The 13,598-nt window shown below is 39.3% G+C and overlaps 1 pseudogene; it reads right to left on the reverse strand.

The window, feature by feature from the left end:
- Nucleotides 1–13,168: 13,168 nt before the first annotated feature.
- LOC123592314 lies at nt 13,169–13,264 on the reverse strand (annotated as a pseudogene).
- Nucleotides 13,265–13,598: the final 334 nt, after the last annotated feature.

Below are 13,598 nucleotides of genomic sequence, written 5' to 3' on the forward strand. Positions count from 1 at the left end.
ATGATCTCACAGTTCATGGGTTCAAGCCCCATGTCTGTCTCTGTGCTAACAGTTCAGAGCCTGGAGCCTGTGTCGGATTCTGTGTCTCCCTCTCTCTGCCTCTCCCCTGCTTGTGCTCTCTCTCTCTCTCTCTCTCTCTCTGTCTCTCTCCCCCCCCCCAAAAAAAAATAAATAAATAAACATTAAAAAAAACAAATAAATGAATAAACAAAATCTGGTGTATATCTACAATGGACCGATATTAAGCCTTAAAGAGGAAGGAAATTCTGACATGCTACAATGTGAATGAACCTTCAGGACATCATGCTAAGTAAAATAAGCCAACACAGAAGGACAATTTTGTATGATTCCACTTATATGAGATACCTAGAATAGGTCCCTAGAATTCATTGAGACAGAAAGTAGAATAGTGGTTTACCAGGGCTGGGTGAAGACAGAATGGGGAATTATGGTTTATTGGATACAGAGTTTCAGCTTGGAATGATGACAAAATTTTGAAAATGGCTAGTGGTGATGGTTGTACAACATGGTGAGTGTATTTAATGCCTCTGAATTGGACACTTAAAAATGTTTTAAATGATCTCAAAGGACTCTGAATACCCAAAACAATACCCAAGAAAGAAAAACAAAGCTGGAGAGATCACACTTCCTGCTTTCAAACTATATTACAGTAATCAAAACAGTATGGTACTACCATATGGACCAACAGAACAAAATACAAAGCTTCCAAATAACCCTCCACCCCAGTATATGGTCAGATGATCTTCAATAAGGATGTCAAGACCATGCAATGGGGAAAGTTGCTTCAACATATGGTGCTGGGAAAATGGATATCCACATGCCAAAGAGTGAAGGTGGACCCTTACCTTACACAATATGCAACAATCAATTCAAAATGAATTAAAAACCTAACTGTAAGACCAAAAACTATAAAACTCTTAGAAAAAATACACAAGGGAAAACTTCATGACATTGGATTAGGCAATTATTTCTTGTATGTGACACCAAAAATACAGGCAAGAAAAGCAAAAATAGGCAAATGGAACTACATTAAATTTAACTTCAGTGCATCAAAGGAAACAATCAACAGAGTGAAAAAGCAATGTATGGAATGGAAGAAAATATTTGCAAATCACATATTTGATAAGGAGTTAATGCCATATGTGTGTGTGTGTGTGTGTGTGTGTGTGTGTGTGTGTGTATAACTCCTATAACTCAACAACCAAAAAACAAGCAGCCTGATTTAAAAATGGGCAGAGGGAGTGCCTGGGTGGCTCAGTCAGTTAAATGTCTGACTTTAGCTCAGGTCATAATCTCATCTCATGGTTTGTGGGTTTGAGCCCTGCATTGGGCTCTGACAGCTCAGAGCCTGAAGCCTACTTCAGATTCTCTGTCTCCCTCTCTCTCTGCCCCCTCCCTGCTCATGCTCTGTCTCTCAAAAATGAATAAACATTAAAGAAATTAATAAAAATAAATTAAAAATAAAATAAATAAAAATTAAAATGGGCAGAGGACTTAATTAGGCATTTCCCCCAAAGAATATATTCAAATGATCAAAAACACATGCCCCTGAAAAGATACTCGGCATCACTAATGATCAGGGAAATGCAAATCAAAACCACAATGAGATATCCCCTCATACCTGCTAGGATAACCACCATCTAAAAGGGAGGGAATTCACAGAGTTAGAACAAACAATCCTCAAATTTGTATGGAATCAGAAAAGACCTTAAATTGCCAAAGTAATGTTGAAAAAGAAAAACAAACATGGAGGCATCACAATTCCGGATTTCAAGCTGTATCACATAGCTGTAATCATCAAGACAGTATGGCATTGGCACAAAAACAGACACATATATCAACAGAACAGAAAAGAGAACCCAGAAATGGATGCACAAACATATGGCCAACTAATCTTTGACAAAGCAGGAAAGCATATCCAATGGAAAAAAGATAGTCTCGTCAGCAAATGGTACTGGGAAAACTGGACAGCAACATGCAGAAGAATGAACCTGGAACACTTTCTTACACCATACACAAAAATAAACTCAAAATGAATGAAAGACCTAAATGTAAGACAGGAAACCATCAAAATCCTATAGGAGAAAACAGGCAGCAACCTCTTTGACCTCAACTGGAACAACTTCTTACTTGACAGGTCTCTGGAGGCAAGGGAAACAAAAGCAAAAATGAACTGTTGGGATCTCCTCAAGATAAAAAGCTTCTGCACAGTGAAGGAAATAGCCAACAAAACTAAAAAGCAACTGATGGAAGGGAAGAAGATATTTGCAAATGATATATCAGATAAAGGGGTAGTATCCAAACTCTATAAAGAACTTACCAAACTCAACACCCAAAAAAACAAATAACCCAGTGAAAAAAATGATCAGAAGACACTTTTCCAAAGAAGACATACAGATAGCTAAAAGATTACATGAAAAGATGCTCAACATCACTCATCATCAAGGAAACACCAATCAAAATCACAATGAGATACTCACCTCACACCTATCAGGATAGCTAAAATTAACAACTCAGGAAACAACAGATATTGGTGAGAATGCAGAGAAAGGGGAACACTTTTGCACTGCTGGTGGGAATGCAAACTAGTGCAGCCACTCTAGAAAAGAGCATGGAGTTTCCTCAAAAAATTAAAAATAGAGCTACCCTATGACTAGGCAATTGCACTACTAGGTATTTATCCAAATACTGATTTGGATAAGGGGTCCATGCACCCCAATGTTTATAGCAGCTCTATCAACAATAGCCAAACTATGGAAAGATCCCAAATGTCCATCAACTAATGAATATATATATATATATATATATATATATATATATATATATATACACACACACACACATATACACATATGCAATGGAATATTACTCAGTGACCAAAAAGAATGAAATTTTGCCATTTGCAACAACATGGACGGAGCTATAGTATATTATGCTAAACAAAATAAGTCAGAGAAAGACAAATATCATATGATTTCACTCATATGTGGAATTTGGGAAACAAAAAAGATGAACATAGAGGAAGGGAAACAAAAATGAGATAAAAACAAATAAAAACAGAGAGGGAGGCAAACCATAAGACACTCTTAAATACAGAGAGCAAACTGAGGGTTGCTGGAGGGGAGGTGGGGGGGGATAGGCTAAGTAGGTGATGGGCATTGAGGGCACTTGTTTGGATGAGCACTGGGTGTTATATGTAAGTGATGAATCACTGGGTTCTACTCCTGAAACCAAAACTACACTGTATGTAAACTAACTTGAATTTACATAAATAATTTTTTTAAGAGGAGGGGAAAAAAGCAGGAAATAAGTGTTGGCAAAGACATGGAGAAATTGGACCCCTGTGAACTGTCAATGGGAGCGTCAAATGGTGCAGCTGCTGTGGAAAACAATACAGAGATTCTTCAAAAAAAATTGAAAATTGAACTACCATATGATCCAGCAATCCTACTTCTGAGTATACACCCAAAGGAATTGAAAACAATCTCGAAAAGATATTTGTACACCCATGTTCACTGCAACATTTTCCACAAAGGCCAAGAGATGGAAGCAACTTAAATGTCCATTGATGGAGGAATGGATAAAGAAAAAATATATACATATCATGGAGTTTTATTCAGCCTTAAAGGAAAGAAATTCCTTAAAGAAGGAAATTCTGGGGGCGCCTGGGTGGCTCAGTTGGTTGAGCGTCTGACTTTGACTTGGGTCATGATCTCACAGTTCGTGGGTTCGAGCCCCGCATCAGGCTCTGTGCTGACAGCTCAGAGTCTGGAGCCTGCTTCAGATTCTGTGTCTCCCCCTCTCTTTCTGCCCCTCCCCTGCTCATGCTCTGTCTCTCTCTCTCTCTCTCTCTCTCTCTGTCAAAAATGAATAAACATTAAAAAAAAAAAAAGGAAATTCTGTCATATGCTACAACATGGATGAAACTTGAGGACATCATGCTAAGTTAAATAAGCCAATCACAAAAAAAGAAAAATACATACTGCTTGATTTCACTTATATGGGGTATCTAAAGTAGTTGAATTTCTGAAAACAGAAAGTTGAATGGTGGTTGCCAGGATCTGGGGGAAGGGCGAAATGAGGAGTTGTTGAGGAGTCAATGGGTTCAGAGTTTCAGTTTTGCAAAATGGAAAGTACTAGAGATCAGTTATACAACAATGTGCATTCAGTTAACACTATTATACCATACACTTAAAAGTGTTTACAATGGTAAATTTTATTATGTTTTTTACCACAATTTTTTAAATAGTTAAAATGGTAAGTTGTATGTTATATATATTTTACCACAATTAAAAAAGAAAAAAAAAGCCATCACTTTTTCTACAGGATGAATTCAAGGGAAAGAAAAGATTAAGTGTTTGGTAGGTCTAAGCAAAAAGATGATGGTGGCTTATACCAGAAGAGTTGAAAAAAGTGGACAAATTAGATATATATTTTGGATGTGTCTCCTAAGTGAAAATGTGAATTCCTAGAGGGAATGAGCACCATATTCTTTTTGTTTTATATCCGTACACTGTATTCATAACAAATATATCACAAATATTGATACATCACCTCTAGGAAAGTTGCTACAGAAAAATCATGCTTTGACACATAGAAATGAGGATTTAATGACTTTTTCTCACAAAGTGATTTGCCAAGTAGGTCACTCCATAGTAGAGATTTGGGGGAAAACTGAGGTCTTCTCTATAAAATAGGAAGGTTCTCTGGTCTGCCTGTTGGAGTTCACAGGCTTTCATTAGGTCAAGGGAGATCCTATGGTAGAATAAAGAAGGAAGAGCTTCTCACCTCTGAGTGAAGGGGTGCCTAACGGATGCAGTAGCTAAATGATGTTGCAAGGAAACAAGTAGAAGATAGGCTTGTGAGTTAAACCTGCCATGAACAAGATCAATTCTTCTCCCTGCATGTCACAAAGAGGTCATCAAAATATGGAATGCCTACTGTGTTAGCCAATCAGATGAGGACTAGAGAACAAGGACAGAGAGAGGAGTGGCAAATAGTGATCCTAGAAATCCCAGGAGGGAGAGGGAATGGAGGGGTTGGCACAGGGAGCCCAAAGGTTTTTCCTAGACCAAATAAAATACCAGGAGGGGCTGCAGATTTACTTGAAGGCTTCATCTTCCTTATGTGACACCATGCTTCTGACTTTCAGTATTCTGAAAAAGAATCCAAGCAAATATATATATAGGCTTTTCTATATATACATATATACTGTATATGCTTTTGTATAAGTATGTGTATAGTTTAAATCTGCTTGTTCAGGTTATATATCTGCTTATGTGTATGGTATGCCTGATAGCCACACATGAGGGACAGTGCATCTACAGAGGTTGGTATATAACAGTGTGTGTATGTGTATGTATCAGGCAGGGATGTGGGGAAGTTAGGGCTTTGAGCTGACATTTGACTGCGTTTCTGGGCAAGAAGAAAAGCAAAGTGAGCACATCCTTGCTGGCAGCCCTCCAGCTACATCATGATGTCAGCCATAATCTTGCCACTCTCAGCCTTCTTCACAGTCCCCTCACCCTGCTGATGGGGATGATAATCCCCATTAGCCACTGTCTGATTAACCAGGCTGAGGTATCTGTCTCCCAAGGAGGGAATTGAGTGGGGGATCCCTATAGGTAGCTCAGCAATAGAGAGGAGAGATGGATACCAGGGGAGCTAAGCCACAGGCAGCCAATGCTTCTGGCTACCAGGTGCCTTTGTCTCTTACCCCCAAAGACCATTCTTTTAATGATGAGACATTTAATTCCATAAGTTTTAGACTCAGAGACAGGATTGCTACTTCTCTTCATTCAAGATCTCCCATTTATCCCCAACTCAAATTCTCTGCCTCAGCCTGCTCTTTGTCTTCTGAATATACCTGGAGATTTCCTGCCTCCAAGTCTCAGCTTGTTCATTTCCTACCCCAGAATACAGCTCTACACCAACACCCTCATTTCCAAACACTGTGTCAGTTCCCTTCCTCCTAAAAGCCTTCTCTCACCACCCAGGTAAGAGTGAGTTCCCCTTCTTCAGAACTCTTCTGGTCCTTGTTCCCGTCATTCAACCTCCACTGGCCATCTGCGTCTCACAGTTAGGGTTAGTTCCCTCCATGTGAATGCATCACATTTCCTCAAACTAGATTATAAACTCACCTCTCTCATCAAATACTCTGGTGTGCCCAATCAGAGGCCCTGCTCTCACTGTTTTCTTAGTCCTATTAAGTGTCCATAGGGTATGTTTCAACCAGATAACCCCCAGGGTCTGTTAAATTGCCCTTAAAACACTGGTGTAACAAAATGATAAAACAAAACACACCTTCTGACCATACATGGCCCATGAACAATTTGTAACCCCTGACCTAAGCCAAAAACTAATCAACTGAGGGTTTATTTTTCTTATTTAGGATACTTCAGGAAGACCAGAGTCTTCATTTATTAAGTTCTTTACTCAAAGTATTAAATCTCAACAAACTTCTTTGGAAAATCATTTGTAGGGTTTTGGTTTTGGTTTTGTTTTTTTTCAGTCTAGAAAATCACCTCTTGGAACAGGTGAATATTAGTTTGGGAGCCAAGATCCTGGGTTCTATCCTTAGTTATCCATTATGCTTAACTATCTCAGGGTTGATAGGCTAGTTTTGGAATGATTTGAACCCTCTGCACTGTTCTCCTTTGAGCTTCCTGATTTCCTTTTCCTCAAGCATCTCTCTTAGGGGTTAGCCTGGGTAACAACGTCATCTTACTGCTGGAACTCTTACTCCAGACACAAAAAGCAGTCAGGATTCATTAAGGATGAAGTTTCTGATATCAGAAATGTAAGCTTTCCTTTCAATGAGTCAATGCTACCTCCTTAGGAATCTGAACTGGAAACCCTTGGGGGTTGTGGTTACACAAGAAGATTCTAAGTCTGCCGGGGGGGCATAGCTTTTCATGTAGACAGTGATACTGAAGACTATTGGGCAGACAGGCAAGAATCCTCCCTCATGGGAATTCTGGTTTATTTCAGGCTGTCAAGATCCAGAGTGGAAGTGACCACGGTTTTCTGAGCAGCCCAGGTTAGGAAACCCCACTCTGTAGGGAGACCTTGTCAAAGGACCTCTATGTTATATCTGTCTTGACTTCAAACTGTGCTTGAGATTACCTTTTGCTTCACACTAACACATCACCTGATGGTCAACTCTGTCTAGAGTTGTAGTAGAACACAGTAGTAGAACTGTGACCAAGACTGATCTCCTCCACTGACTCTGAATTTTGTCTGGCTCTATTCCCTACTATGATGAATATACAAGTACTTGCCTGTTCCATACTTCTTATGTTACCTGCGAGTCTGCATTGCACCTACCAAACACAGCCCCCTGGCAGCCTCCCTGGATCAGAACAAGGAATAGAAAGTGACAGAAGACTGAAGCTCTCCACTTTACTATTTACATAGTTCTGATCAAAAATTGAGTAGCATTTGTAGCGAGGAGAGCATAATGAATAGACTTATCAAATCACTATGCTGTACACCTGAAACTAATGTAACATTGTGTGTCAACTATACTTTTAAAAAATCAAATAAAGGAACAAACTGATAAAACTATTATTATTTATAACTAAAATAAATAAGAATTTATAATAATCCTTTACCCTTCCATAGGACTATTAGAATTTACAAAGTGTTTTCATGTGCATTGTCATTTGATCCTCACATATTCCTGCAAAATGAGGGGAACTGGTATTTCTATTCCTATTTGACAAATAAGGCAATATGCGCATTAGAGAAGTTGATTTGCTCAAGGTTACACAATTAATAGGTGGTATAACTGGAAGTCAAACTTAGGCTTTCTTGTTTTAGTTTAGGTCTAAAGACATTTTTGAAGTATCCTTGGTGTTCATTTATCCTTCCTCTTTCTGCTACCTGTAACAGGTCCAGACAGGGGTGGAAGATCACAGTGCTCTATGAGTGATCCCTTATGTTTGTACTCCATCTGGCTTTTGTCTCAGTGGATTTGACTAAGTCCATGATAGAATATTGGCTGTTTCCAGGCATGTAGCCTCAGTGTGTCCAGGTAGAGAAGATTGTTGACTTGCTCATTTATTGCTTCAAGCCTGAGAGCCTCTCCCAACTCTTCAGCCCCAAGAGGCCTCCTACAATAGAGAACATTCACTGATATGGGGATTTACACAACTTCAGATAGTGTGTTTGGTGCCAGTGACTTGGCTGGTTAGATTGAAAGAAAGGGGCTGACTTCTAGCTGTGTGGAAACTGCATAAATGAAGTTCCCATGGGCACACCCTCTTCCTACCCTTGGGCTTAGCTGTGTCTAACAGGAACAGAAGAAAGAGATGCCAGGCACAGATCTGTCCCCCTTCCACCCTGGATTCAACAAAGCCATAGCAGGGCTTGGTCCTAGCCCTATCACCACCTGACCTGGGATGTCATCATCAGAAAGTTCCCATTAAGCATCTACCAGTAGGTCAGAGGTGAAGAGTCATTTCTGCAACACCGTGCCCTTGAGCAGCTACCCAGGTTTTCCTGTTTTGTAATATCATGGGGTGATTCTAATTATCCCCTGGGGGAGGGGGGTTGGTGAAGAAACAGGAAAAGTGTTAATAAATTCTCCAAAGCTAAATATATTAAAATTCACATTGACTTAAAAATAAGTATATACCATCTGGCATTTTTAGGAAAATGGAGAAGGGTTGGATCTGGGGAGGAAGAATTGCTAAGTGGCACAAAAACAGGCTATAACTGCTCCAAACAGATGTGAGTCACTCTAAGGAGCTCAGTCTTGCGTCTTTCATTCCAAAGCCCTGAGCCACGCAGAGTTGGGAGCAGAGTTGGAAGCAGAGTTGGAGAGCAGCCAATCCCAGAAAACTGGGGTGGGGAAGGAAATACAGTGGGGAGGTTTCTGAGCTGGTCTCCAGGGAACAAAAGGAACAATGGAGAGAGGAGGGGCAGAGGAAACTCTTTACCACCTGGTGTCCTGTCACCAAGAAGACAAACTTGCTTGGACTTTGGTCCCTTAGCATCTTGATTAAATACACATTGCACTTAGACATCTCGGTGAGAAATAGAAGGACATAGTGATTAGGAGCACAAAATCTGTAGCCAGAATGCTAGGTTCACATTTTGGCTCTGCCACTTACTAACTTGTGACCTTGAGCAAGTCACTTAACTTCCATTTCCAAACATGGAACTAAAAGGAGTAACTACTTGATACAGCAGTAACTAGGACAAAACAAACACCTAGAAGAGTGCTTGTGCTCTAAGTTAATGAAATATAAATGTTGGTTACTGTTACTACCAGGTACAATGGAGAACTACAGTGGAAATGAAGCCAGTGTCCTAGAGCAGCTATAGTCTACGGCACAATGCATTTAAGACAGAAATTTGTTCTAGAAACATGAAGAGTTACTAATAGATGTAATTATGACCGTCACCAGTAGATGTAATTATAGCAGTCGGGGCTTACTGTAGGCCAAGGTCAGGCTACCCCATTGGAACAAGCTAATATAGCTTCAGAACTATGACTTATAGCCTAACAAGGACACTTCTTCTACCAGACCCTGAGGAAAAATATAAAGGAAAAAATAAGTCCTATTCTACCTTTAAGAAAGGCAAGTCATTCAAAACACACTAAGTACTTATTCTTTTGTTTTTTTAATGCTTATTTATTTTTGAAGGAAACAGAGAGACAGAAACAGAGTGTGAGCAGAGGAGGAGCAGAGACAGAGGGAAACACAGAATCTGAAGCAGGCTCCAGGCTCTGAGTTGTCAGCACAGAGCCTGACCCAGGGCTCGAACTCATGAACTGCAAGATCATGACCTGAGCCAAAGTCAGACGCTCAACCAACTGAGCCACCCAGGGGCCCCACTAAGTACCTATTCTGTATAAAATATTCTGATAGATGTTATTGAAGTTAAAATGAAGTAAAGATCTGTTCCCTGTCATTCTGGATCTTATAATCCCATTAGGAAGTCAAGGTCAACACTAATACTGATAAAAGTACAGAATCTACATCATAATTTCTCTATTTGCCCAGACTTTAATTTAATGCCCAAATTCTGTAGCAGCTCACTCTTTCCCAAGGGTCCTTCTGGATTCAATTTTTCATTAAAAGTTTTGTTTGCTTTTTAAAAAACATATTCTAATATTACAAACCACTCTGAATTGTTTTAGAAATCAGAAGATCAAAAATATTAAAACATTATCTAGCAGAGTGAAATAGCAGTACAAGAGAAATGACCCTTGGAGGCTCACAGAATCTTTGAGTTAAGGGGAACTTAGAAGTCATGAACTCAACTTTTCTTCCAGAGTAGTACCCTCCTGGAAGATCTCTGAGACATGGACCCCAGCATTTTCTTGAGCACAGTTACAGACCATTTCTGTTGAGAGTCAGCAATGTTGGAAAATCTTAGAGAAGAAATTCATCTCACATAAACCATCATCCTTAATGATCCTACTTCTGCCATTTGAGTGACATAGAACAAGCCACATACCTCTTCCTCATTTGACAGCCCATGAGATATTTGAAGGCAGTTATTGTGTCCTTCAGAAGCCTCAAAGCTAAACATTCCTAGCTGCTGTGGCCTTTCATCCTGTGGAGCAGAGCTCAGAACCCTCATTATCCTCTGGCAGATGAATGCCAGTTGACAAGCTCCTTCTCAGAACATTGTGCCCTGTACCACACATAGTGTTACAAATATGAATTGGCCAACACCAGGTTTCCCAGGCCATATACTCCCTGCAACATCAGATCACTCTCTATTAGTATAGCCCCAGAGGTTGCATCATCTGTTTCAGCAGCTATTTCTCACTTATGGCTTTTACATAGTTGACTTAACTTCACCATATTGTTTCACATGAACTTTAGTCAAAACAGGCCTGTACCATGCAATAGATTTTTCAGCCAAAAGTATGATCATTATATCATTTATTGATGCTAAATCTCTACTTATTGGTTTTAGTCTATCATTCCAGGCAGACCATTTTTAATATTTATATTGTTATCTACATATTAGAAATAGATTTCAATCTATTTCTGTTAGCTATCTTTCCTGGCTTTCCATAATCTGCAAATTTAGTCTCCTTTCAGACTTCAAGATCACTAATAAAATTCAATGTGATCTTGAACTAGTCATTTCTCCTCTTTAAGCCTTAGTTTTCTCATCTGTAAAATAATAAAGGGGCAGGGAATGATTTCCTGGGTTCCAAGAAATTTCAATATGTCTTGTATAAATTCAAATGGCCAGCTGGTAAAAGGCTGAGAAGGGGGGAAAAAAGAATGGAGTGATCATTTTCACTCTGGGGTAACTTGCTGAAATAAATTGTGAGTATTAATTTAATGTGTCAACTTGACTGGCCTAAGAGTTGCCTTATAGCTGGTAAAACATCTGGGTATGTCTGGTAGAAGGGATTAGCATTTGAATCAGTAGACTGAGCAAAGATCTGCTTCATCAATGTGTATGGGTGTCACCCAATCTGTTGAAGATCTGGATAGAACAAAAAGTCAGAGGAAGGGCAAATTTTCTCTCTGTTCATGAGCTGGGACATCTATCCTCTCTTGCCCTCAGACATGAGAGTTCCTCGGACATCGGTTCTCAGGCCTTCGGACTCCAACTGAATTATACCATGTGCTTTATGTCTATCCAACTTACAGATGGCAGATCATAGGACTGCTTGGCCTCCATAACTCTGTGAGCTAATTCTTATTATACACACACACACACACACACACACACACACACACACACACACATTTTTTTTCTCTGAAGAACTCTAATACATAAATTCTGTGTTCAAATGTGTGGATTTCAACTTTGAACCTCAGGCATTCCCTTACAGAAATTAAACTCTGAAAACAACATGGTGGATACCTTCATTCATAGACATTCTACTTTTGCATAATGAAAAAGAAAAGCTGTGAAAGAGAAAAGCTGCAACAAAGTTTAGGTATTCATCAATTTAGCTGCAATAAATTCAGTTCCCAAATTCTGTATGTTAACTAAAACTTCCTGATGAAATATCAGTCTTATACTCCTTTTAGTGAAATCAGTGCTAAATATTATGTTTTTATACTTGGAAATTTACGCTAACATAGCCCAACAAGATAATTTATGAAAGATCTGTTACCATAATGTATCCACTCCTATTAATTTTGCAGCATCCTTTAGCCCTATAGCCAAGAGCAAAAACCTTTCAGTATAATCTGGATTTACAAGGTAAATTTTTAAATAGTCAAAAATAATCCACCTTTCACCCGGCCACACCTAACTTCTTCTATGGGGGAATAAAAAATGCTTAAAAGGCTTGGATGAGGCTCCTGGCTGGTTCAGTTGGTAGAGCATGCAACTTTTAACCTCAGGGTCATGAGTTCAAGCCCTGCACTGGGCATAAAGCTTATTTTAAATGAACAAATGCATGCATGCATGAATGAATGAATGAGTAGCTTGAAGACATTCCAGTCAGTGTTGTACCCACCCTCCCCTACATGTCCTCCCTCTTTTGCCATCTTCTACCAAGGAAGAATGGAGTCAGCATTAGCCTGGCTTTCCTCACATTTCACTAGGCAGATCATCAGTGACATCAAGCAGCCTTATCTCCCATCCTTTGAAAGTTCTATTACTCTAGTTGCTTTTCTTCAGAAGTTCTCATCATCCAAGCACAACCCCCTTTGACAACATTATTAAATTTATCTAATCATCCAGTTAGTGTTAAACACTGAACTAAAATGCAAGGATCTGGAGCACCTGGGTGGTTAGTCAGTTGAGTGTAAGACTCTTGATCTTGGCTCAGGTCATGATCTCATGGTTTGTGGGATTGAGCTCCACACAATCTGTGCTGACAGCATGAAGCCTGCTTGGGATTCTCTCCCTCTCTCTTGGCCCCTCTTCCGCTAGTGTGTTCTCTCTCTCTCTCTCTCCCTCTCTCCCAAAAATAAATAAATAAACTTAAAAAATAAAAAATAAATAAAATGCAAGGATCAGAAGGAAATCAAAGGCAGCTTTTCTATAACAGGATGGGACTGAGGCCACCATCAGAGTCAATAGTGAATAAGCTTCAAGTTCCAGCATCACTGACTTACTATAAGACCTTGGAAAGCTTACCACTTCTGTCTTAAATTTTTTCTTCTTAAAGACTAATGTTTTACTATTTCTTGCTTGTAGATCATTTTTTAAAAATATGGAATGCTTCACGAATTTGCATGTTATCCTTGTGCAGGGGCCATGCTATTTATAGAGCATTTAAAAATAATAAATAACTATCATGTTTTTCTGAATAAAACAAACAGAAAAACTTTGAAAACAGCTAACTTCAACTTCCTAAAGCGTTTATGAGATAAACAATATAAATGCCAAATGCCAGCTGTGGGCACACCAGACACTGGGAAAGGTATGAGTGGATAGGATTATGCATGCCCTGTGGAGCAGCCAGTGATTCAGAAATCCCCACCAGAGAGGAGGATTAGAAGGTCTTAAAAATGCTTATATCTTACATTAGGATCCCCAAATCTAACAAAATATGTACAAGACCTATATGAGGAAAACTACAAAACTCTGATAGTGAAATCAAAGGAGAACTAATAAGTGGAGAGATCTTCCACGTT

Source organism: Leopardus geoffroyi, chromosome B4, assembly GCF_018350155.1.
Source record: "Leopardus geoffroyi isolate Oge1 chromosome B4, O.geoffroyi_Oge1_pat1.0, whole genome shotgun sequence".
NCBI lineage: Eukaryota > Metazoa > Chordata > Mammalia > Carnivora > Felidae > Leopardus > Leopardus geoffroyi.